This window comes from Castor canadensis, chromosome 6 (genome assembly GCF_047511655.1).
Source record: "Castor canadensis chromosome 6, mCasCan1.hap1v2, whole genome shotgun sequence".
Taxonomy (NCBI): domain Eukaryota; kingdom Metazoa; phylum Chordata; class Mammalia; order Rodentia; family Castoridae; genus Castor; species Castor canadensis.
In genome coordinates this window covers 104075487-104101343 of record NC_133391.1, presented here as the reverse complement: position 1 = coordinate 104101343, position 25857 = coordinate 104075487, and the positions used below count along the sequence as shown (strand labels likewise).

Sequence of the window (25857 nt, the reverse complement as noted above, 5' to 3'; positions counted from 1 at the left end):
TTAGCTCCACCCTTCCTTGATAAAATGGAAGTATTGAAGCTAATGTAGTGTGTGTGTGTGTGTGTGGTTCTTGTATTTTGTGTGTGTGTGCGTGTGTGTGTGTGTGTGTGGTTCTTGTATTTTGTGTGTGTGTGTGTGTGTGTGTGGTTCTTGTATTTTGTGTGTGTGTGTGTGTGGTTCTTGGTCTTTAGTCTGTATAAATTAAAGAGAAACTAGACTACAGTGAAATATTTTCATTTTGGGCAGTAGCAGAGCTAAAAGACCAACTGAGAAAGATATGAAGCTGTTGTTAAAATAAGTTACAGATTTTAAGAGGGAAATATATAACATTTTGAAGCTTTTCTTTGAAATACATTTTTTTCAAAATGTGAACGTGTTCTCATTTTAGAAGTATAAAAGTCCCAATGATCCTCCAACAAATAAATGATTAAATTTTCTAGAATTGAGGTTGGATATAAATTAGTGGAAGCAAGAAAATGATTGAAATTGACACAGAAGCTTGAGATAGCCACCATCGCCTTTCTCACAATTGTTAGTGCCACCATACACCCCATGGTGTGTCATGAAGAAATAGGATGTAGTAGCATCTAATTTAAGTCATCATGCCCTCCACACTATGTCCTGCATGACAAAGCACCATTGTGACCCCCTTCAGTGGTGTTGAACCCACTTTCACGCACCTTATCTTTATCCTTCCAGACTCCAGCCTTGTCCTACATCTTTGTCACGTGGACCCGTTAGCATTTTGTCTGTGTTTAGCAATACTCTTCTTGTGTCAGCTTTGCCTCTGCCCTTAGTTAGATAACCCTGGGTTCACTCAAGTTCTAGTCTACTAACAACTAGAAATGATTTCTCACCCCGTATTCCCCAAAGAGTTTGCCCATTAATTTTGTCTCCTGAGGGAAATCTTGGTATCATTTGTTTTTCTATAGGAAATGGTGTGAAAATATTGTGCTGAAAGAGGAAGACACAAAGACATGGGAAAAATTTATCAGGTGGAACTGATGTATAACCTACAAAGAAGTTACATGTGTTCATACATATTATATCTAGTCCAATGTTTACAACATTCAAATGCTTAAAATTCTCTGGTATGCAATTGGCTTTTATAGAAAAAAATAATATTTTACAGAGAGGTTTCCAATTTTGAATATTTGCTACCCATTAGAGTTATAATGTAATTTAAGAAATGTTAAAGAAAGTTTGTCTCTTACTTTCATATTCTGTTTTCAAAAAACTTTGCTAACAACTATTGAAAATGATTTCTGCTTATGCCTTGCAATCTATACAACATTCATACCTTTAAAGAGGTAAGTAAAAGATGGTGTAAGGAATACATGTCTATATACAAAACATACTCATTTATTATTTATATGTCCTCTTTACTTAGTCCCTGCTTATATTGTATATTGTGTGGTTATAAAGTGGATATTTCTTACATATATGATTTACTGTTTTAACTTTTATTCCTAGAAGGAATTCTTGCTTCCTTCCTTCTTTCCCTTCTTCCCTTTGTCCCTCTCCTGTTTTCTTCTAATTGCCTTTCCTTTCTTCTTGATTTTCAAACAGACCACATTTATTTATTTACTTATTTAATTTATTTGTTGGCATTGCTGGTATTGAACTCAAGGTCTTGCATATGCTAGACAAACACTCTACCACTGAGTTATAAACCTCAGCTGAGATCACGTTTATTATACACGTACTATTTCCTAGATACAGTGTGGAATTAAGTGTTTAAAGATGGTGCTTGATAGCTGTGGGCTTGAGCTTTTGTTTGCCACTTGGAGAAGTAACGCAATCCACAGGCAGCCTTCATTTTCACACCTCAAAATTGATGATACTAATACTAATACCTACCAAATAGGGATACTTATGAAGAATAAAAATAGTACAGCTTGTAAACTTTTCCTGATAGCACATTTTGATAGGTAAAAAGGGCAAATCCAAGAGGGAGAACAATTACCATTAAGAGGGGCAAAGATAAAAATTTGATAGTATTTCTCATGCCATTATGTTGCCTGAGAAATCTCTCATAGGAAATCTGTCTTAGAATGAGTACTTTGTGTCTTTCTATTTCCTAGACATAATTCATGATGTAGCTGTGCAGTGTTATGAAACAGGGAGTTGGAACATTTGTCTTCCAGTTCTAACCTAGCACTCACCAGCATTTGATGGCCATTTTACTTTCCCAGACACTAATTTCCTCTTCTCCAAAGTTAGAGAGTGATGTGAAATGATTGCATAGGACATTTCCAATTCTTAACCTGATATATGATTCTAACTAATTAAGACCTTCTTGACTGCTTAAAATAGTGTTTTTAGTGCATGTATTCCTAGATATGCTACAAACACTATATAGACATTGTATCTGTGAACAATGGACAGAGGAATATAGAGAACAAGTTGAAAAACTGTGGTAGACTCGAGCTCTGCTTTCTCAAAATTCCTCTGAGACCTGGGTTCAATTTTTAGGTTCTGGTAAAGCTGCCCAGAACCACAGTATTTTACTCAAGTTTTAGGAAGTGGGTATACTCTTCTGAAGATTATCACAGTGGACAACAGAAGTACTGGGATCTACTCATGGTCTGTCACTAATTGATTAGACAACTTTGGGCAAAGCAAAGGACTTTTCAAAGAAAAATGAGTTCATTTTTCTTTAAAATGAGCCAGATGTTCCAGATAATCTTTAATTCTCCTTCTAGGGCCAAAATACTCAATTACAGCTCCAGTTAGGATTATTTGATTGATTTGTGTGTTACAAAAAAAAGTTTAGGTTGGAAACCTCCCCTTAATGTGTCAAAGCAGGTCAAATTATAACTTTTCAATGAAAGGATTCTTTTACTATCACCACTCTTAACTACATGTAATAATTTATTTTTCATGAAAACAGTAATTGTTATGCTGTAGATATGGTCTTAAGGTCTCTTATGGGCTTTGAATTACTTGGAAACCACACACACACACACACACACACACACACACACACACACAATGTTCTTATAAATAACAAGTAAACTCTTTCCCCCACAAGGATACTAAATTTAGTCTGGAGAAGCACTCCACATGCTTTTAAGACATAACCTAGTGTCTAATAGCTACATCACTACCACGGTATAAAAGTCTTTTTTCTATTTTTCCTCTTTTGTTAATGTTTTGCAATAATAAAGAAGACCTGTAAGGACCAACATTAAGGACCAACACACAAAAAGAAGATTTTATTCTTCTTATGGTTGGCCTTATGTTTATTTATTGGAATATCGTATATATTTTATCATTTCTAAAGAACCTCTTGTTTAAGATTCACCATTGATTAAATAATGCTTTCAAGGAAAAGAATATTACCATATTAAAAATATACCTTGATTAAAACTCATTGTCTGATTTTGGAATGAATAATCTTGAAAAATGGGTATCTTAAGTATCAAGGAGATATTATCAGTCATTTCAGTAGGGAGTAAGCATATTTAAAATATTATCCATGAGTCTCTGATATTCCCTGAAGCTGTTGTAGTAGATCTTTCCTTTGAACTCTAGGATATTTTGAGTAGCAAAAGGCAGTGAAGCTTTATGTGCAATGCCTCAGCACTCATGTACAAGCTTCTTTGATAAGTTCCTCTTATCAAAGTTGTATGATTCTACTGTCTGAAAACTGCTGGGAGAAATATTGAAACAATTGTTCAGTTTCCCAAGTCACATATCCCTGGTTCTTGGTGTATTGTGAAAACACATTTCTCTCTCATAAGAAGCAAGAAATAGAGTTCTTGGAACCAGGCTGGATTGAAAAATTATCAAGAAGCAAAAATAAATCAAGGAACTGTTGGGGACAATAAAATGTTAATGATTTTAAGTATAAAGTTAAACTTTGGAATCTATATGATTTTGAATAAAACTGTCAGAAGGCAAGAGTAAAGATAAATTCTTCCACAAACACCTTACCTCAGTTTTGAACTCACACACTGGCAACTTTGATATGGTAAATTGATGAAAGACAAATTGACTTAATCTTATAGTTGGTACTGACTGTTCAAGTTGATACCCAATAGTTCTATTTTCCATTACAGCTCAAATATACTCTCGATTCAGTGTGTAAACTGAGTCTTCTTTTCATTTTTACTCAAAAGACATGAAAATTACACTTGCAAACCACTCCAATATGAGAAGCTTCTGTAATTTTTTGTGAATTTTCTGAACTTTTCTGAAACACGTAAACATTTAATCTGTTGTACCCATTTGTATAACCTCATCAATATCCCCAAGTTGCATATAATATCTATAGGAACATTTCCCTGTGATGGTTTATCAACATACTATGTTGAAAACCAGATAGGGTGAAATACAGTAATTTGGTTGAATTGATCCTGTGAATTCATCTGCTTCAAAAGTATGTCAATCCATTTACATCTGTTTAGTTACACAGCAATTTTAATTCATGAATGAGTGATTCATCGATAATAATTGGGGAAATGTGGAATGTTTCTCTTTTAAACAAACTTCCTACTTACCTGATTGAAAATTTATTTACAGAGAATAGTTTGGAGAATTTTCTTCCATGCATGAAGTGAGTTGATTGCTTGTTTCAACTGCTAGTCTTAAAAGAGAATGTCTGCATAGCTCAATAGTTCTTTTCTAAACCATGAAATATTGTACTATGACTTGTAAAACATAAAATAACACAACTGCTCTTTAAAATTGCAGTGTGTTGCTCTTCAGCATTCAAGCAACAAATGAGACAACCAGAGCTGATTTTCTTTATTCATTTAAAAAAGTATCTAGGGAAATCACTGATTTTGTTTATAGGAATGTTTACCAGTTCTTAAAATTAAATTTGAGTTTTTATACTATAGATGGATTTCTTCTCCAAACATAAATATTTTTTATAGCTTGTCCTTAAAATGCTATAAAATATTTCTGTAGACAAAGAAGCAAACAAACTGAAAAGAACTCCAAGAAAACTCCTCAAAGCATTTTCTTTCCATGGTGGGAACTGAATTTACCTTACAATTGCCCAAGTAAATGCTCAAAGATTTTCCTAAATCAACATGCTTTTGAGTTGTCTTACTGAGAATAATAGCACATTTTATTACCTTTATTTTCTTTAGTTCCTTTACATTTTGTGAGAAATTTTAACTTTTTGGTAAAAGGTATTTTCATTGGAATAAAAAGTGGGACTTTCAGGTGCCTGTCATTTTCTAACATGCTTTGAAGTTTGAATTTTTTATGTATATCAAATGCGTTAAATCCTTCTGAATAGAGTGTACTAATGATAAATTTAGGATTTCAAGAGTCAACCTACATTACTGTTACAAAAACTATACCTGTTATTGACATCACACAGTCAGCTTTTATGCCAATTTCATTTGTGACAACTATTTATTATACTTATCAAATGGCAGGAAAAGGCTCCAACTCTGAAGTTTTAAAAATAGTGCAAGGCACTCAATATATATGGCACAGGACCAATCAGATATTGTGTGGTAGGACATTGTGAAGAGGTCACAGAAGTTGGGGAAAATGAAAGGCAGTTAAGAAAGTATTCATGACTACTTAGCAGCTCACGTTTTAGATTTTTACGAAGCTTGAGGAAAAGTGCTGTGCCACACAGGATTCTATGATCCCCAGGACTCTCCCTTTTGGTGTATAATCCCCTCTCTTGGGGTATGAATAGGACTGGTGAATGTGATGGGATGTCATTCTGGTAGTTATGCTACAGTATATGGCAGAAGGGATTTTGCAAATGTAGTGAAGATCCCTAGTCATTTCACTTTGATTTAATCAAAGGAAAGATAAATGTGAGTTTGACCTAGTCTGAGCTCTTAGGTCAGAGAGATTTGAAGCATTAGAGAAAATCTCCCACTAGCCTGGAAAAAAGCAAATTTCTACATGATGAGAAGGTCTTTGGAGGAAGCTACTGGGCAAGAAACTTAGGGTAGCTTCTGGAAGATGAATATAGCACCCAGTTTACAGCTTGCAAGAAAGTAAAGATACTGGTCACCCAATTATGAGGAAGCAAATTCTATCATCAGCCAGTGAGCTTGAAGAGATTACTGGAGTAACTCCTGCCAACACCTTGAGGTTAGCATAGTGACACCCCGAGGAGAAGACTCAGCTAACTAGTGTCTAGACTCCAGAACAAGAAAACTGCGAAACAATAAATTTATATTGTTTTAGGCTACTAGGTTTTTGATAACATTTTACACAACAATAGAAAATGAATACAGAAGAGATTGATGCTTTTATGTGGACAGTGCAGTTGTAAGATTAAAGACAGGGTCATAAATGGTACTGGACTCTAGCATTTCAGGTAGCAATGATCCAGACTGCAAATCATTCTTTCTTTCTTCATGCCTTTCTCTCTTTCATCAAATTTGTAAGCATAGAGAATACTATATGTATTTTTCAGTATGTATCATGCTTTGTGGTATAAACTCTTATCTATAACTCTTTATCTACATTTTATCCATATCTGTATCACAGATTGAGATGGGGATATCTCACTCAATTAAATTACTAAGCAAAAATAAGTTTGGCCAAGCATGGTGGAGCAGACCTGTAATCCCAGCTATGTAGGAGCAGATGAGAATTGTGATTCAAAGGTGGCCTGGGAAAAAGTTAGTGAGACCTTCATCTCAAAAAACAAGTTGCACACAGTAGCACATGTCTGTCATCTCAGCTAAGTGGGAAGCAGATGGAGGAGGATCATGGTTGGAGGACAGCCTTGGGGAGCAAAAAGTGCAAGACCCATCCTGAAAATTAAACTAAAGCAAAAAGGAATGGGGGCATGGCTCAAGTAGCAGAACAATTTCATAGCAAGCATGAGGTACTGAGTTCAAATCCCAATACCAAAAAATAATTTTTAAATTAGTTTAAAGAAGTGACTAAGTGTGCAAAAAATCAAAGTTCATTTACTTTTAAAAGCTTTATTGGTTGATAAGGATGCAATAACATCTATAAACTGATATGTATGTGGAAATTCTTTAAAAAAAACAATGTGACAACCAAATAGCCTTGGAAATGTGTATAACTGGTAGCACATTATGCTTTAGAAATCTGTATTAGTCATTTACTGTATGAAATATATTTTATGAAGAAGGTATCTTCTGCAACATTTAGATTTCTCTCCAAGTGAAACCTTTAAGTTTTACGTAGAAAACTAGTATAAAACTCACCTATTTAAAAAATGTTAAATGAAATAGCAAATCATATGTAGTGATTCTTAACATAACTAAGAACTATGCAGGGTATATACGGTTACATTGGTTCAAAAGTTACTGAATATAAGCATAACTCAAAGTCCTGGATGGAAATGTGTAATGCTGTTTATAGTGATTGTGTTTGGATGACGGGTCTATGGCATTTGTTTTACTTTTTGTGTTCTCTATTTTTGGTATTCTAAAAATATCTTTCATGAATATATATGTCTTTGAAAATAATTTTTAGAAAATACAACTTTGCCCAGAATTTTTCCCATAGTAAATAATATGCAAGAATCTTTACCTTCTAAGAACAAATCCATTGTGATTATTATAATAGACTTAACAGAAATTGTAGGATGGTTGACATGCAGTGAGGTACAGCTATGTATTTCATCTGTGCCAAGAAAACTTGGGGCAAAGATGTCAGACTGGTGGCCCACAGGCCATATCCTTTTGTAGCATATTCTATACTATTGTAAGAAAATTTGAAGCAACATGTAAAAATTAGGAAGTTTCACATGCAACTCAGCCTTTTCATCTTTGCTTATAAATTTGGAAGGACAATCAATAGCTAGCCCATGTTCTCACATGGCAACAATGACTTAGAGTGGGAGATTTCACTTAGCAGGGCTGTGTGCAGTCCTGTTTCCCACTGAGCCATTATTTCCAGTGGCTTGTCTGACACCAAGATCCGTATCAATTGTCATGCATGCACTCTTGGCATTCTTACAGGAAAAAACACTTTTTTTCTGTTCTCATTTCTCTATCAAATGTAGAAAGTGAAAGATGGAGCTCAGAGGGCTCTTTGCTTCTCAAGACATATGCTTTCTTGTTCTTTTTGTTTTGTTGGCATTTGTGATTGTGACTCCTGGAGATTAAAAAAAATAATTGATTAGCAGCATCTAGTATAACTTGGGCTAGATGCTTCCAAATGTTAGTTGCCATTCATATATCCCTTCTTTTTGTTGTTTTTGTGATATTTGGACACAGAATAAAGTAGTTATAACATTCCCAGTGACTGTAAGTAGACCACATGACAAAACATTGAAATCAAGCAGGAAAGACTAAGACTACATTTCTAGAAAAGCAGAGAACATAAAGAGGGAAAAGGGTATAATAGCCATGTAGGTGACCCCAATTTTCTCTTTCTATCTCTACTGAAATCAATGAAATTTCTCCCCAGAGCCAGGAAGGGGAGAAAGCCATCTTCTGCTGCAGAGTTAGGTTTCAGCTGGCTGTGTGTCCCTGGCCTCTGAGTGAGGTTAACTGTGCAAGGGAAAGTCACACTTTCAGAGCAGTTAGGTATTTTTTCTTGCTAAACCACATTCAAGACACTAATTTCATTACTTTCTTGGCTGGGTATAGGTGAATTAGCAAGAAACCACTCCTGCATTGTTTTCCAGTCTTCAAATGAAGTCTAATTAAAGAAATATATGGTTTTATTGAGCTGCAAGAAAAAGGGACATGGGGCACAATTAAGTTTACATCAATAATTAAAGGCATACAATTATTAATGTAGAAAATATTACACATTAGTAAGAAATAAATATTTTGTCACAAACTGCTGCATGAAATCCTTCTTTCATAATCTATGATCCAAAAGGAGACATGGAGAAGGAATATACAAAAAAAACCTTTACATAGTATAGACTAAGTTTATTGCTATTGGAAATAAGATATTTGCCACATTTTAACCATTTCTGAGGGGCACTTGTTCTGAATCAGTTAGTAAATTTGGATGATAAAGGCATAATTGTGATCAAATTTTCTCCTGTATACCATGATAGTTTCCTCTGATGCAAAACCACAAGTTCAATATGCAGGGGCTTCCTCCACCCTCATGTCCTGTCTTCTCTTGCTGAGCTTGGATTATTTCACTCCAGCCCTTTTTTTGGAGAGAGAGAATTGACATCCAAGCCAGCTTTTAGTTTCATGGATCTCTTACTCAAAAATTCTCTTAATCACTAAATTCCTTTGGAAAAAATTTTTAAAATGAAGATTTATTTGTTACCCCAGCCCTAGTTCCTATTCTTTTATCAAAACTCTATAACCTAGTACTTCCATTGCTGTTTACTTTTGTAGGTTCTGTAGGCTTAGTGAATACATGACACATCACAGGTGCCAGTAACTAAAGAATAAATGAATGAGATCGTTAGCTCAATGGCTTCAGAGTTTTTGCCTGGATCCCTATGTGTGGTAATAAAGGGAGGAATTAAAAAAAATAATTTCTGTTACTATTCCTCTATTCTTTATTATTATTATTATTTTATTGTCATATTATTGTTTTACTGGGGGTACTTGGTGACATTTACAAAAGTTCTTACAATATATCATAGTTGAATTCACCCCGCTGCCTCCCATTTCAGGAATAGTTTCAACAGTCTCATTTTTCTATTTTCATACATGAGTACATATTTCCACCACATTCACCATCCTACACACTTTCCTTTTATCCTTCCACTGGTACCAATCTTCCAAGAAAGGACCTGTTTTACCTTCTTGTTCTATGTTTTTGAAAAAATGATATTTTTGTTTAAGATATCTAGACAGTGAGTTTCTTTATGACATTTTGTGCATACATATTATAATCTGAATTGGTTGATCCCCTCTATTTTCTCCTTTTTACCTTATTCCCCTTCTTATAGTGATAAAAAAATCCTATGTTCATTCTTATGTAGAAAGTACATCAACCATGTTCACCTAGGGGAGGAATTTTTAGAAGAAAGATTCTGGGTGGTTGCAAAAGAGGAGCACCAGAAAACAGAGCAAAGGTTTAACACAGGTTTGCCACTAGCATGTGCTCCACTGTGGCCGAAACAATTTCCAAGCAAGGCCTGGGAGAAAGGCTTGGAAAGAAAGGTAGGTTAGAGCTACATTGAAATGGCCTACAAATGGTAGGACTAAGAGGTTATAATGATCAAGTTCTGTGTAGGATCACTCCATGGAATACGTTTTCACAGTTGGCACTACTTTCATTTAATTTTTTGCTATTTATTTATTTGTTTAGTTGTTTATTGGTACTGAGGATTGAACCCAGTGTCTTACCTGCTCTACCACTGAGCTATACTCCAAGCCCCTAGTTTTGTGCCCTTTTCAAATATATTGCAGTACCATTTATTTAGTCTCTCTCTCTCTCTCTCTCTCTCTCTCTCTCTCTCTCTCTCTCTCTCTCTCTTTCTCTCTCTCTCTCTCTCTCTCTCTCTCTCTCTTTCTCTCTCTCTCTCTCTCTCTCCTCCCCTCTCTCTCCTTTGGTGGTACCAAGGTTTGAACCAGGGCCTTATACTTACTAGACAGGTACTCTACCACTTGAACCACACACCCCCAGTTCAGCAACTAACTCTCTTAAGTTGGGGTCTTTGGTTTTAGCGTTTTTTTCTCTCTTTCATAGTTCTCTGTCTATAGTAAGCACTATGAATCAGTTCAGTATTGACTGACTTTTTGATTGTGAACTTTTTGTCTGGTCTCAAGATATCAGTGCTATCATAAGTTGAAAGCTTAGTCCCCAGCCTTCGGTGCTGTTGGGAGGTAGTGGAACCTTTAGGTGGTAGGACCTGGTGGAGGGAAGTTAGGTAATTGGAGGTATACCCTTGAGGGAAGTACTGAAATACCAGCTTCTCCTCTTCTTTTTCCTCTAGCATCAGGGTTGTGCGGTGAGCAGCTTGCTGCACCGTGGAATTCTGACCATGATGTGTGGCCTTGCCACAGGTCCAAAACCAATGGGTGCAGAGTATGCACTAAAACTTCTGAAGCCAGAAGCCAAAATAAAGCTCTCCTTATCAATTGGTTTTCTCAGGTATTTGTTATAGCAATTAGAAAGCAGACTAACACAGAAAGTATTGCACATTATATTACAGTAAGCCCAACTGTGGTCAAATAAATAAGTATAAATTTTAAAAACAAAAGTTTAAGATTCCTGTGTGCACACTATGTCGCTCAGTTAAAGCAGAGAAGCTCTCAGTCAGTCCTGTTTACTGTGCTTAAATCATTGTGTGATCTGCTTAGTATTTCCCTATCCTTAATTTTGTAAAAATGTGTCTCCCCAAAAAGTGAATGGTACCCAAAAAAGCAAGTGGTAAAAGCTATAGTAATTTTCTTAAGCCAAAAGGTCACATACTGTGCCTAATTGAAGTAAGGCCTAAACTGAAAATTTTAGATTTGTTAGAAGGTGACATGCCTTTAGTGGAGGTTTGACATCATGGGAAAAAATGAATCAAACATCCTCAGTATTTGAGATAAAAGCATGAAATAAGATCTAGTTTTTGGTGAGCAGTATTAATGTGTACAATAGTAATTTTTGTGACAGTGTGTAACCTACTCCAGCCAGTTTCAAGTCGTGGATGCTCAGATCTGCTGTATATATGATATAGGTAAATTTAAGTAATTTTAGTGTACTGAACTCTGTGTAAACTGAGTATTTGTCGTTTTTCCTCAACAGCAGTCTCCTTGGAACCATTTACCTGTGAATCCCAAGGAACTACTGTAATTTTCCTTTTTTTTAATTGATTAATTAGTTTAGCAGTAAATATCTTGGCAAGAAGGATAAAGTTGTTATAAGAATATAGATCTTGCAAATGCTCATTTTGAAAAAAAATTTTAAATTGTCTAGAAAACAATATTGTAAGATACCTTAACTCAAAACAAATTTTTTTCCATGAATAACAGCATTAAAGACTAAGGATAATCATAACTGAACAAAAGGAAGGTTGCAGAGATTCAGGTATTTGTTCAATGTTAAGATATTTCTTCTAATAAGACCAGAATCCACAGGTGTTGATTTTAAATCCTGGGTCCTTTTCTCTGCATCACACTGTGTGGCTTCTAGAATATGAAGACTTTTAACACTGTAATGTCAGCAAAAAGGATGGAAAAAAATGAATCTCAGGGGCTATAAGAAAGAAGAAAAGAGAAGTCCTCTTCCCCTATAGGTTGTGTTTCCCTTTAATTCCGCTGCTCAGTGCGACTCAGTTAATCTTTCAGAGACTTCCTTTTGCCTCTACCAAACTTTTTAATATCTCCTATCATTCTGGATTTTCAAAGATCTGTAGTAAGTCTTTTTAACACTTTTGTTTACTTTTAAATTTATGTTAACTGGTACCTAAAAACATATAAATTGTACATATAACTGGAGTACAGTGTAAAGTTAGATGCATGTATATGCTGTATAATGTTTTAAGTGTTTCTTAAATATAACAATATTGGATTATTATAATGTTAGGTATTATTTACTAGGCATTTACTGTGCCAGTCACTGTTGAGCTGCTTTTCATTTTGCAATTCTCCATACCCATTTTATAAAGAATTACTGAAATTTCTCCATGCCCCCTCTCAATTCATAGTGAGGTGTAACTGACACATAAAAATTGTATGCAGTTTCATATGATCCAGCAGTACCACTCCTAGGAATATGCCTGCAGGATTGTGAGTCAGCCTACAACAAAAGCACCTGTTTATTGCAGCATTGTTCACAATAACTAAGTTATGGAAACAGCCAACATACCTCTCTACTGACAAATGGATTAAAAAATTGTGGTATTTATACACAAGGAGATTTTACTCAGCCACAAAGAAAAATGAAATTTTGTCACTTGCAAATAAATGGACAGAACTGTAGAACATCATCTTAAGTGAAGTAAGTCAGGCTCAGAAAACCAAAAGCTGCATGTTCTCCCTCATATGCAGATTATAGACCTAAAAACATATTCAGTAATATTATGGGACACGGGTCACATTAAGGGGAAGTCGTTCACTGGAGGGATAGAGGAAGGGAAGGAAACTAAAAACTTAAATGTGGTTGATTTATTCTCTTTACAGGAATGAATATAGAAATCTTAAACTGGTTGGGGCCATCATGGGAAGGGGCTAGGAAAGAGTGAAGAGGACTGGAGGAGACGAACCAATTGGGGTTGTAATATATATATATACATGAAAACATCACAAGAAAACTTCCTGTGTAGCTATCTTTATCTCAAACTAGCAAAAACATGTATTTCTTTTGTCTTTTTTCTTCTACAAAATTGGAGAAGAGGAGGGCAGAACAGGTCCTACTGGGCAGGGCAGCGGTGGGGGTTGGCACCAGTGGAAGGGGGAGGTGGTAGGGAAAGAGCACAGGAGGATGAATACAGTGAAAATAATTTGTATACATGTATGTAAATGCAAAAATGATACTTGTTGAAACTGTTACAGGAACCAGGGGAGGTGGAATAAAGGAGAGCAGTGGAGGGGTGAATTCAAATGTGATATATTTAGTACATTGTAAGAACTTTTGTAAATGCCAGTGTACCACCACCCAGCACAACAATAAAGAAAAAAATAAAGTGCATGTAGTTATGCTGTGCAATGTGTTGCTTTGTTGTCACACACACACACAGGTTATGAAACAATTACCAAAATCAATCCAATAAACATATCTGCCACCTATCAGATTTATCATTATTTTTGTAGTGAGAACGTTTAAGATATACTCTTTAGCAAATTTCAAGTATATGTTATAGTGTTGTTATTATGATGATGATTATTGTGGTACTGGGGTTTGAACTAAGGGCCTCACACTTAGTGGTAGAGTCAGGTGCTCTACCACTTGAGCCACTTCACCAACCCCTATAACATTATTAACTGTAGTCACAATCACAAGTCGTCATAATTAGCTCTCAGAATTGATTCATCCCACATAAGTGAAACTTTGTACCTTTTGATTAATATCTTCTCATTTTTCCTCCTCCTGCCCCAGCCTCTGGCCACTACTATTCTAGTTTCTGTTCTATGACTTTTACTTTTTTAGATTACACATATAGTGAGGTCTCATAGTATTTGTTATTCTATGTCTGAGTTTACCAATCTAGTACTATATTCAAATTCTGTGCTCTTTCTTCCTATTTCTGAAACTATTGACTTCTAGAATAGATCCAGAAACATGTTTACTGGGCTTATTCTACAGCGTCCTTCTGCATATACAACTTTAATCAAGCTCTAGTCTTGTGCCCTAGATAAGAAGACTCCTCCAAAAATCACTTCCATTTATTTCCTATCTTCTAAGTCTTCATTGTGTCAGTGTACCTGGTCCTAGCTTAGCTACAGAAAGGTCATTGAGGGATAGCAAAGTAAGATATGCTTTTTTTTCTTGTAGGTACTTACACTTCAGCCAAATCAAACATAAGACATTTAGAGGAAGAAAGGAGGCGATGGTGCCAAAATTTGGCATTCTAGGATGTTACAGCAGAAAAAAGAAAATGAGAAGTAAGTGATTCATATGTTTAAATTCAGTCTTGCTTCTTCCTAATGACAAATTCATAACCAATTTTTTGAGCTTCTCTCTATGTGGTAATGCTATAAAGACTGTAGTTCAGAGCAAGAGTTAGAGCAGCCTATGCATACTTTTATGTCTGAACTTAGCAAAGCACTCATAGACCTAAAGGTAAAAGCAATAGTTATGGGCAATGCAAGGAAAGTCTTGTGCAAGACAGTCATTCTAACCTAAAACACTAACCTCCATCTAGTTTGAACTAATTTAATATGTGGGTGGAGGTGTGAGATTTAAAATCATTTGAAGAGAGTAGGGCAGTACTTAACCTCAAGAGAATGTGATTTTTGTTGCATAACTTGAAAAAGAAGTGGTAACACCACAAACACACACATCCTCTGTAATCTGAAACTGGCTTGATGATAACATCAACTTTTTAGAAAAATTTTTTTGGCGTCTGTTTTTTAGCTTCTTATGCTAAATCACCTGGGATAAATCTATGAAAATGTTGAATTGTTTCAGTTTTTTTTTTTCTTTTATCAGGTAGTTTTCTATGAGAGAGGAACATCTGTCTAGAGACAACTGCTCTTTTTATCACCTCTTAAAGACCCTTTTCCTACAGCTCTTTCTCTAGCCCCTTGCAGATGGCACCTACAAGTCCTTCCTGATAATTCTTAGGCTGTTTGTTTTAGCATCTAGAGCAATGCCAGCAAAGTTAGGATTCAAATAACTTGAGGACCTGTTAGAAATGCTGTTGTTCAAGCTTTTTCTAAAGGTTCAGATTGAATTAATGTGAGTAGGACACACCCATGTGTATTTTTTCAAGGGACTCTTGAATCTAATGTGCACATAGGGTTGCAAACTATTGATTTTGAGCCTTTATATTTAGAAAGGCATATGTAGTGGGGTAAGACATGATACAAATATCATAACAGAAAAAGTCATCAAGTTGAGCCTGTGTGAACCTTTTTAGGGATACTGAAAAATGTCCCAGTGGGCTACCAATTCCACGTTAAAATGTAGGAGGCTTTCAAATACCTGACTTAAAGTCTCTTACAAAAACAAGAACATGGTCTTCTTTCTGTCTTTAAATACCATGTCCTTTGTACCAGATTCATTATGATTTGTTCAAATGCCACAACATTGGTAGGTGTTTTTCCTTGGCTGTTTAATGCAAAATAATATTCATCGCATTACCCTATATTATTTTATTTTTTCAAAACACAGTATCTGAATTCATCTTATTTAACTTATTTATTATCTACTTTCTCATACTGGCAAGTAGTTCAATGAGAGCACAGAACTTTACTGCCTTGTTCACTGCTATATATATCCTCAGCCTCTGAGTAGTGATTTGTGTAGGGTTGTTGAATAAATGAATGAATCAGTGAGAACTTTGCATCCTACAAATATGTCAGTTCCATCATGTACTCTTGTCTAGATGGAGGTGGAATAGGGACACTTTTAATAGGATAGGAGATTTCTCAGAGCAGCAGCTACATTTGAGGCAGAAAATCAATTTATACCTTAGATGACATTTTCAAAAGAAGTGTAGCTGGTATCACAGAATCTTCTATCTGACAGGGCTTATATCAAAACACTAAGATGTTTAGATGAGTGGCCCACTTTCTGTAGCTAGGGTGTGCCATTCAAAAATGCTCTAAACTGTACATTAATTTAATTTAATTCTTGTTTGAACAAATTCTTTACCTACACAAACAAGAAAATGACAATGGTTCTGTGAATATACTTATGTTCAGCAAAGAATTTGCATGTGAGTGTATGTGTGTATAGCATTTTATAAAGTTGATGGGGAAAGAAACGTGGGTTACAAATATTTGTAGTATTTTTGGTAATTGGGTGGAAGAGGCCTGTCTGGTATGCTCTCAAATATTTGAAACCCAATCATTGTTTAAGACCTAAAATTCACAATAAGATGGGGATACTATCAAAAAAATGTGGACTATTAATCACCACTTATGCAAAACATGTTAAATGGATGAATCCAACCACTTGTCAGTACACACTATTGTGCTAAGGAATGCCTTTCCTCATGTTATTCGTTACTTGAGAAAATCACTGCCAAAGCAGTTCAGCTAATTCATTTCCATGTTTGGAATTAAGCATTTTTAACAGTTATCTACTTCCCATTGTCTGCCTGCGACAAGCCTTGCCTTGTCATTACTTAGCTGGCTGCTGTCAGAATGGAGATAGGGCCATCAGACTCCTGCTGTAAACTCAGGAAGATAAAGACAGGGAAACCGAAACTTCTCAGGTGTCAGAGGACAGAGACAAAGGGGCAAAGTTGGTTTTATGTGTAGGTGGAGCTAACAACCTCTTATTCGTGTCACTTCAATAACCACAATAGTGTATGTACTTTTTATTCTTTCTCTCCCCATCTAAACACACATTACACAAAAATGCATATACATTTTATTTAATAGGAAAACAAAGATTACATTTTATTATTTTGGAAGACATATTACTGCATGTAGATGAAAATTATTGATTGATATTCTCATGAATTTGAAAATAACTGATAATATATTATTTTTTGAAATGCAAAAATAAAGGAGCTAATCAATTTTGGGCTTCCACTATGTGCCTAGTTCTATGTTAGAAGAACTAAATATACTTTTAAACTTTTTTTTAATATTAAATTTAGATAAGAGTTTGATAGAAGAAAGATCTGAGATACTTGAAATTAGGTGGATGGTAGAAAACTTAAATGGGAAAGTACTTTCTGGGCAAAATTCACTCATTTTAGAATTTTTCTTGGGGTGGGATTTTTTTTTTCATAATGGAAACAAGCTTAAAACGTATCTAGGCTTCTATCTTTGAATCCCAAATGAGTTTATAGCATAACACCAGTAATAAAATTAAATCTAAAACTCTGCTTAAAGTAAGTTAAAGTAATAATAATAATAATATGCCATCATTAAGTTAATGGTTGTTACAATTATAAATTAATAGAGGTGGCTTCTTTTCACCTGTCCCAGATGTCATGTCAGTTGATTAAATGTTCTGAAACAATGGAATGGAAGAAGACAACTTTATTATAATGCTTCAGGCAGGGAATATTTTTATTTTGCTATTAGGAGCACATCCACATGTCAATGACCAATTCCATTTGGAAAAAAGACACTTTTGGTGATAGGTACAATTAGGAAAAGTTTCCAAGGTGAACATTAGGTCTGAACTAACCATCTATATTATTTTTAGTTGACATCAGGAATCAAAAAACCCAATTGTTTTAAGGTTTTATTTTGATTCAGAGGAGAGTTGTTGGTTCCATCTGCTCATAGGCGTCACAGGATAGCACAACCTACTGGACTGGCATTCTCAGTAGACATTGTTAGGAGCGTGTTCTGCATTGTGTCTCTGCACCTCATGACAGGGAAGAGAATGGAGTTTCTGTCAAAGAATGAGATAATTTTCCACCGCATTCTGTAGCCATGCTGGGTGTGCTGGGAACGTATCTTCTCTTAGGTGATTTGGCGACCATGGGTCTGACTTCTGGTACAGTTGTTAGAGACTTGGCTGTGGTGAGGGAGAGAATCTGGGAGAGAAAGGGATCATTTTCCTTTTTGCTAAAAATATATATTTTCTGTAAAAGTAAGAGAACCTATATATCTATTCTTCTAGATAAGAGATGAGAAACCTTGGGTGTATTTGATACTTGGGAATAGTTGACGATAAAATAAAATTGACCACGTTTGTAATTTGATCGGCTATACAAAAACTGTTTGCCTGGCAGGCACAAATAATGCTGTAATCACTTGAAAAATGTTCTGTTGAGTGGAACCAAAGACATGTAATCTCATATCTCATACCTGTTAGGTCAGGAAGCTGCTACTTCCGGGGCCTAAACCACTTTAGTATGGCCCATGGCTCTGTCCCTTTGAGGAATGGGCCACACTTTTTGTCCCCAGAGATCATGATTAATGTTATATTTAGCACATCTGTTTCAGGTTAAACACTCATATTTCTCTAACCTTTTCTTCTGGATTTTTATTCTAATCATTCTTTATTCTTTTTTTTTACTTGCAAAATGTCCCTTTTAAAGTGTGAAAGACGTAAACACAACACAATGTTTAAATGTATTTATGATGCTGGTCATGAGAAAGGAATAGTAAGTTATGACTTTTGAATGTTCTACTTTTTGAATACAGACCAAGTCATTGTTGGTTTCTTTCTTCTTTTTTTTTTATAGAAGTACTGGGATTTGAACTCAGGGCCTCATGCTTGCTAAGCAGCATGAACCATGCCGTTAACCCTCATTATCGATTGCTATAATCAAATGCATTCATTCATCATACATTCCATAACGATATTTTTTTTCTTACTTATATTAACAGTCTTTGGAAATCAGAACATATTTCATTCACACAACATTATGTCCCAGGCATTGTGCTGGACTCAGTATTGGAAATACAGTGGTCCTTACTGTCCTAGAGTCCATGGTCAATGTGGGATATGAACAATAACCAGGCAATTACAACTGGTTGTATTTGTTTTTGTGGTAGAAAGAAGAAGAGGGTAGTAAAAAAGCATATAGGACGGACACCAGTGGTCAAGCGAGTTTTCCTGGAGGTGATCTCTGATTTGAGAATCTCAAGAACTCCCTGTGGAGAGGTCTGGATACATGAGATGCTGTTAATATGGTGGAAGTGTATGCACAATTACCCAATTTTGCCCCCTCCCCAGGGTGTGATATATTTTTTCACAGCTTTAAAACAGGACCAGCAGTAGGATACGAACTGCTAACAGATGATGTGAAGGATTCTCCCTGGCCTCACTTATTTCAAATTCTGTCCTTTAAAAAAGTACTTGTGACCATGCTGGGCAAAAAAGTTAATGAGATCCTATCTCAGCAAACAGGAGGGTGTAGTGCAATCCCAGTTACTTAGGAAACACAGGTAAGAGCATTACAGTTCAAGGTGAAAGACTGGGGGCAATGACTCAAGTTAGCAAGCAAAAAGCTCTGAGTTCAAACTCCAGTACCATGAAAAAAATTACTTTTGAACATTTGCAATATTATCTTACTTATAATTTTAAGAAGTATTTGCCCTGTCCGTTCATAACTCATTGCAACAGCTGCATTGCTCTTTTAAGGAAAAACCAGTTTCTTTTAAACAAATCTTAGTATGGTGAATAGACAGTTCCTATTTTTTATTATTTGTGCTAAGATGAAAAATTCCTAGAAGATCTTTGAAGATTATTATTTTATCTAGTGACAATTTAGTAGAGTAAATTATTTGGCAAATAATTTGAAGCAAATGGGCAGAAATACAAGTATTTATTGCATTTACAGTTTTCCTTAAGACTGTATAAAATGTAGCATCGTTTGTCAGTAAATCAAAGCTTCTCAAAGTGACAATATGAATACAGTTGGTTACAATATTCAGAGAGCGGGGATTATAACTGAGATTCCTTTTATGATAAATTATCTAGCTCCTGGCTACCATATATGAGCTCTATTAACTGCCTATAAATTGTTCATCATAAAATCTAGTTCATTCTTGTTAATTAGGCCAAGGCTTTTAGAAAGACTTTTTTCTCTTGTCTGAAAGCCTAGGCTGACAGGAGAGTAGCTACAGCAGAATACCAAGCAAGGAAGAGATCCTCTGCTATGCACGATGCTATGTTCTTTAAAAACCAATAACTAAAAAAGAAATTCCTGAATATTACTTTGGCATTTTACCAGTGAAATGGAAAACACTTTTGTAGTCACATAAGAAGTTAAATAGAGCCCTAATAATTACCTTTCTCAGTTCAAATTCTCCTAATCAATAACAAGCAAGAAAGGAAAGGAGTGTGTATAAAAGAAGATGTATCCATTAGAAATGATTAATACCAAGTGAGCTCCAGAAAGACAAATAGACATATCAAATTCTGCTGACATGTCATTCCACGTCATTTTATTATGCATTTTATCCAACTGAACTTTCATGCAAAATTATCTTTGAGGAAATCTTGTATATGTTGCTGATCACCCCCAATTTTTTTTCTGCTCTATTTTGCTTTCTGTGGTGCTCACATAAGTAATCAACTGACAGGCAGTGAATGTTATGTTTGTATTATCTCATCTTTTGCATTGCTAACTGGGTCCCTTGATACCATTTAAGGTGCATCCCTAATCAGCGCTCGCATTTCACACTCTCCTTGCAATCTCTGAATTTCATGAAGAGTAGACACATAGTGCCCCAGTTCTGGATGCCAAAGTGGTTGTGACTTCAGGAAGTCCCAATAGTCAGGGCCACAGGCTGAGTCAAGCTGTGTGATTGCTCCCCTGAGACACAGTTAGCAAGTCTCAGTGACAGAGGCCAGAGGCAAGGAACAGTCAAAGACTAGCAAACTCTGTTTGCACACACTCCTGTGCTTAAACACTCATTATGATGCAATTAAAAATGGTCAGAAACACTATTATATTTGGGAACCCAAAATAATGGTACAAGTTGGGAAAAAATGGGGAAAAGTCAGTTCAAACAAAGGGAAAGTGGTGTGTATTTAAAATAATGAGATTTTAGCTACATTACTGCCTATCTTCCCTTGCAAATGCTAATATTATCCAGCAGTTAAAGAAATTGTAGAACAATTAGGTAAAGTGTATTTCACTTCCAAGACATTTTGAACGCATACAGTTTGATTTCCTCCTTTCCAGTGCACAAAATCTTCACACTAGACTCTTCCCTGGTCCAAGTTGTGGGTGATGCTGCAGGTTCCAGGAGACTGTGGTAAGGATAAAAGCTCATATAATTTCATTCTAAATTAGGTTCTTAGGAAGACATGCAAGTCTTTGCACTGTATAGTAAAAGGACACCCCAGGAGCCTTACTGGGATGGACTGTGGTTTGAATCAGCAACTTTAAAACCAGGCTATGCTAATGCCCTAGAGGCCTTAACAACAAATGCCTTGGGGGGTTGGGGAATTCAATAAGCTTTAACAGTCTTCCCTTTCTGGTCATAAAGAGGTTGCTTAAATTCTGTTTCGCTCAATTTTAATCATAATTTTTTTGAAAGACTACAATGAAAATCTTTGGAACATGGTATTTATTTTAACAAAAACTTTAAATATAATCTTTTTTTTTCTAAAAATAAACAAAACCTTCCACTTTTCATTAGCATCATTACCATCACCACTATTATCATTACAGTTATTGTAATCAAAGGTTGAATTATGACTCATAGTTAGTGGTCCTTGTTGTTATCCTATAATTGGGTTCTTTTCTAGGTATCCCTTTATGATTTGAATGGAAAAAATAAAAGTGAATGGAAATAAAATGTAAGACTTAAGAAAGAAATCTTATGTTAGGACATAATCTCTTTCTCCCAGTGACCAGAACAGAGCAGTGACCAAGGCACATGAAGAAGAGCCTGGGCAGATAGTAGAAGAACAGTGTCATACCCAAATAACCCCTGCCACTTAAGCTCATTTTCTTTGACAAGAACTAGTCACCCAGCATCACCAAATGCAAAGGAGACCAGGAACTGTAATCCTTGGCTGGGTGGTCACTTTCCAGCCACAACTCTGCCCTGTGGAGAGGCAGCACACATCTTTGGCAGACAGCTGGTAGTTTGGGGCACAACATTTTATATGTTACTTTAAGCTTAGAGAATGCTTTTCACAGCTATAAACTCTTTGACTTCTAAGGCCATTTTAAGTTATGAGCAAAGTTTTTAATGCCTAAGCATGTAGTAAGTTCAATCAACCACTCATTTAATTGGGGGAGGTCAATCTAATTGGTTGGCTGACTGAATTAATGAGTGGCTGAATGGAAATTGTTACCATGGCATAACAAACTTGTGTACTACTTCTATATAGAGATCACATTTCAGCTGGTGTAAAATTTGTCATTGTCACTGTATTTGTTTTTCTATAAACTGTCACCTTTCCTGATTTACTTTCCCTAATTTTTTCTGGAATGCTCCATTGTCCCAGCTTACTTAAGATAATGCTTCTTTCAGAGCTTAGGTAAGCATATATAGATCAGGTTTGTCTCAGCATCTTTTCAACACAAACTTATTTGCATGTTTTATTTTTGCAGTATCTGTTGGGATTAATGGTATGGATGGAAATCTAGCTCCCTTAACCAAAACAACGCTCTTAATATTGTGTTGATAGCCAACTACCCTGAAGATTTTTTAAGGAAAAAATTTGTTTTTTGAGACAAAGTCTCATAGTCCAAACTGGACTGGACCTTCCTATGTAACCTAGGTTGGCCTTGAACTCCTAAACCTCCTGCTTCTGCCTCCTGAATGTTGGAATTACAGGCATGAGTCACCACACCTGACAGGAAATTGTTACTTCATCTCTCTTTTTTTTCCTTAAACTTTCAAACTATATTTTACTAAATTAGATTTTAAGATGTTATGTTAGCTTCACATTTATGCCTACTAATATGGTTTTGTAAAGCTAGAGTTAATTTGATAAAATTAAAATTAGAGAAACTTGAAGTTGAATATTTAACATTGATTAATGCCCTTAAATTTTAAATGCATGAATTTGATAAAATGATCCATTGACAAATATAATGAATGCCTTTTCTCAGTTCTGCAAAAGTTGAATTTGGAAATAAGTGATTATCTCCAAGTATCTTACATCTTGAAACTTCACCACAGCACTTGGTAGACTTTGGTAGAGAGAATAGGACACACATAAAAATTTTAACCTAGCACCCAGTGACAGCCTACAATAAGAGTTTAGTGGGTAGCCTGGAAGATCAGATCTTTAGCTGATCGGGGAAAAAGAGATCTTTATGATCTAGAGTAGCTGGGCAGGAAATACAAATGGTGTGTGCCATTTCTATGAACCCAAAGGGAGGATGTTGTTTCGATCAGCTGAGAGACAATGAGATGGACATCTCCCAAAGAGATATCTGTACATGAGATTGTAAAACCAGAATCACTAGGAAGTTTTAAAGTAACAGTGAATAGATTTTTTTTCTACTGGGAATTGAGGGTTAACAAATAAAAACTGCAGTTGAAACACTGGCAAGAAAAGTTGCAATCTGATTGTGAAGAACTTTAAAAATCAATTTGGTAAGTGTAGCTTTTATCCTATACTCTTTGAGGAACTATTGGAGATTTTGAGAGGATCCATTTGATAGCAAATTGGATCCTGAATTTTGTCACTAGCTTCAGATTTATCCCCCAAGCCAAGATTTCAAAAGTTATTACAATTTAAAGCACATTAATGTTGGTCACCCCTGGATTCCACTTTCTGTTTCACTAGCACCATACAGAGTAGAGGAGGGATGAGCTGCTAGTGAGAGAAGGCTTTCTCCTTTATCAAGATAGAGTGATGCATATTTACTTTTGCTTTTTTTGGGGGGACAGGTGGTTCAGGAAGAAACTGAGTCCCATTTTCAACTGCATCTGAGGGTTGTGGGAAGTATACAGATAATTTTGAACTTCAATGAAATTTCTTTGCTTTTAACATAAAAATAAGACTCCTTACAAATTTTTAGATTTTTAGAAGAATGATCTAAAATTTGTGACATCCTCTGGCTCTTGGACTGATAAAAAGAAATTAATAGTGGTATAACTCTTGGCTAAATAGAATTAATGAATATCTATTTGCATAGCTTGCTGAATTTCTGAATTGTATGTATACTTCATATCAACTATGTGACTAATCCAAGGGGTTGTCACTATTAATGTTGATTTTATCTATCATCTGCTGTCATATTGACAACCATATTCTTCAAAATAGCACCCTGTTTATCTTAGGCATGTTCTATTATTTCTTCTTTTACTTCTTCATTTCAAGTCATTCCAACTGATAACTGCACCATTTCCTGATATCAAAACAAGGGAGGCTTTCAGTGAGAGATTGATGGATATCAGGAAAAGGTGGTCAAAGAGTTAGTAGAAAAAAATCATAATTCATGTTTCCTGCAAACTGTGTAAAAAGGTGATCCTGAAGGTGAGAAAGTGTATGAGGAAGCATGAAAGAGAAGTGAGGACTTAATTTGGAATGAAAAGAAATGGCTTGTGGGGTGCAAGGAGGGGGAGGGAGGGAATGGGAACCATACATGTACAGCAAAATGGCAGAGCAGTTCAGAGATTATAATGTGATCATTATAAAGGCACTTCAGATTTTGGCAATGAATTCTAACAGCAGTAACTCAAAGTAGCCTTCTGAAATCAGCAGCCAATAAGTGAGAGCTCCCTTTTACTTTATTCTTGAATTTCAGTCAAGATAAACTTGTATAAGCCCCATTTTTGGTATGTTTTAGTTTGTTGCCAAGACACTTTCCAGATCCTTTTTCACTTATCCTCAGAAGGTAGCTGTGAGTTAGCTTCTTAGCATTATTAGGCAAATCTCATAGTTCCCAAGTCTTAGTTAATTCCATTAGAAAATACTGACTTTAATTGTGCATGAAAGGGGAATTTTTTTCTATTAAATAGTCATCTGATTTTTAGAACATACCTATATTTCAGAAAGAGTTTAGACTTACAAAGAATAAGAAAGATATGGAAACCAGCAAAAATGTATTCAGTATGTGTCAACAAAATGAACCAGGCATTATTTACTCTTCTGGTCTTGAAGCCGTGGGTCAATAACACACAAATAAACACTCACCTCTAAAAAAGAAAAGAAAGCATAGACATTGGCCTGGGAAGACATGGTTCCTTTTCTTTCAATTCCAGATCAAATTTCAGCCTGAGATTTTGGAGCTTACTCATCAGAGGAGAAATATCACGAGCTATTTGCTCTCTGTGCTGTAACATAGCTCTGGCAAGCCTGGAAGTTATGTTGAGATCGTCAAATCTATAGTCCAGGACCATCTTTGTGAATCATGAAACCATATGCCACTGGTTGTCTGATTTGAAAAGGAAACCAACAAAAAACCCCAATTCTGCACCAACAAAGCCGGTGATAAGATCAGACCATGCCAAGGGCCATTTGACCATCTTATACCTTCTGAATCTGCATTTAAAAAAAAAAAATCTTTGCTACTGTTTGAACCATGTAAAATACCAGAACTCCTGTAGTGCTAACAAGGAATAAAGATCTTGCACCAGATGGTGCCTCTTGTCTCCATCTATCTCTAGCCCAAACAATCTGCCAGAGTTTTGAAGAAAAAGGCGATGTGATCATGTTGCAAAGTATATGAAGAAACAGTATGAAAAGTAATCTGGCTGAAACGATGGAATCCAGAAGGAAGTGAATGATTATTATCAGTCTTTGAGCCTGTGGATGAGGGCAATGCTATCTGCATTTTAGTTCATAAAAAAATGGCATGCTTAAGTATAACTGTAAGGTAAGTATCTCATGGAGATGTCACTTTGTATCTCTGCAACATACTAGATCAGTAATATGATTCAAATTTCAGAAATTTATCTGGATATTTTTTGATATTGCCTAAAATAAATAGTTTGATGATTTTCAAGAAATTTTAGATACAAAAGGATAGTG

General features: G+C 35.5%; 1 long non-coding RNA gene across 5 annotated transcripts in view; it reads left to right on the top strand.

The window, feature by feature from the left end:
• Positions 1–25857, top strand: part of LOC109695252 (uncharacterized) — a 220695-nt gene that overhangs the window by 83842 nt on the left and 110996 nt on the right. For 2 of the 5 annotated variants that reach the window (XR_012449117.1, XR_012449119.1), the window contains exons 3-4: positions 14320–14429; positions 21098–21170. This is a non-coding gene — a long non-coding RNA (uncharacterized lncRNA). Of the gene's footprint in view, positions 1–14319; positions 14430–21097; positions 21171–25088; positions 25703–25857 lie in introns of all 5 variants that reach the window. The other 3 variants (XR_012449116.1, XR_012449118.1, XR_012449120.1) reach the window with 2 other exon arrangements.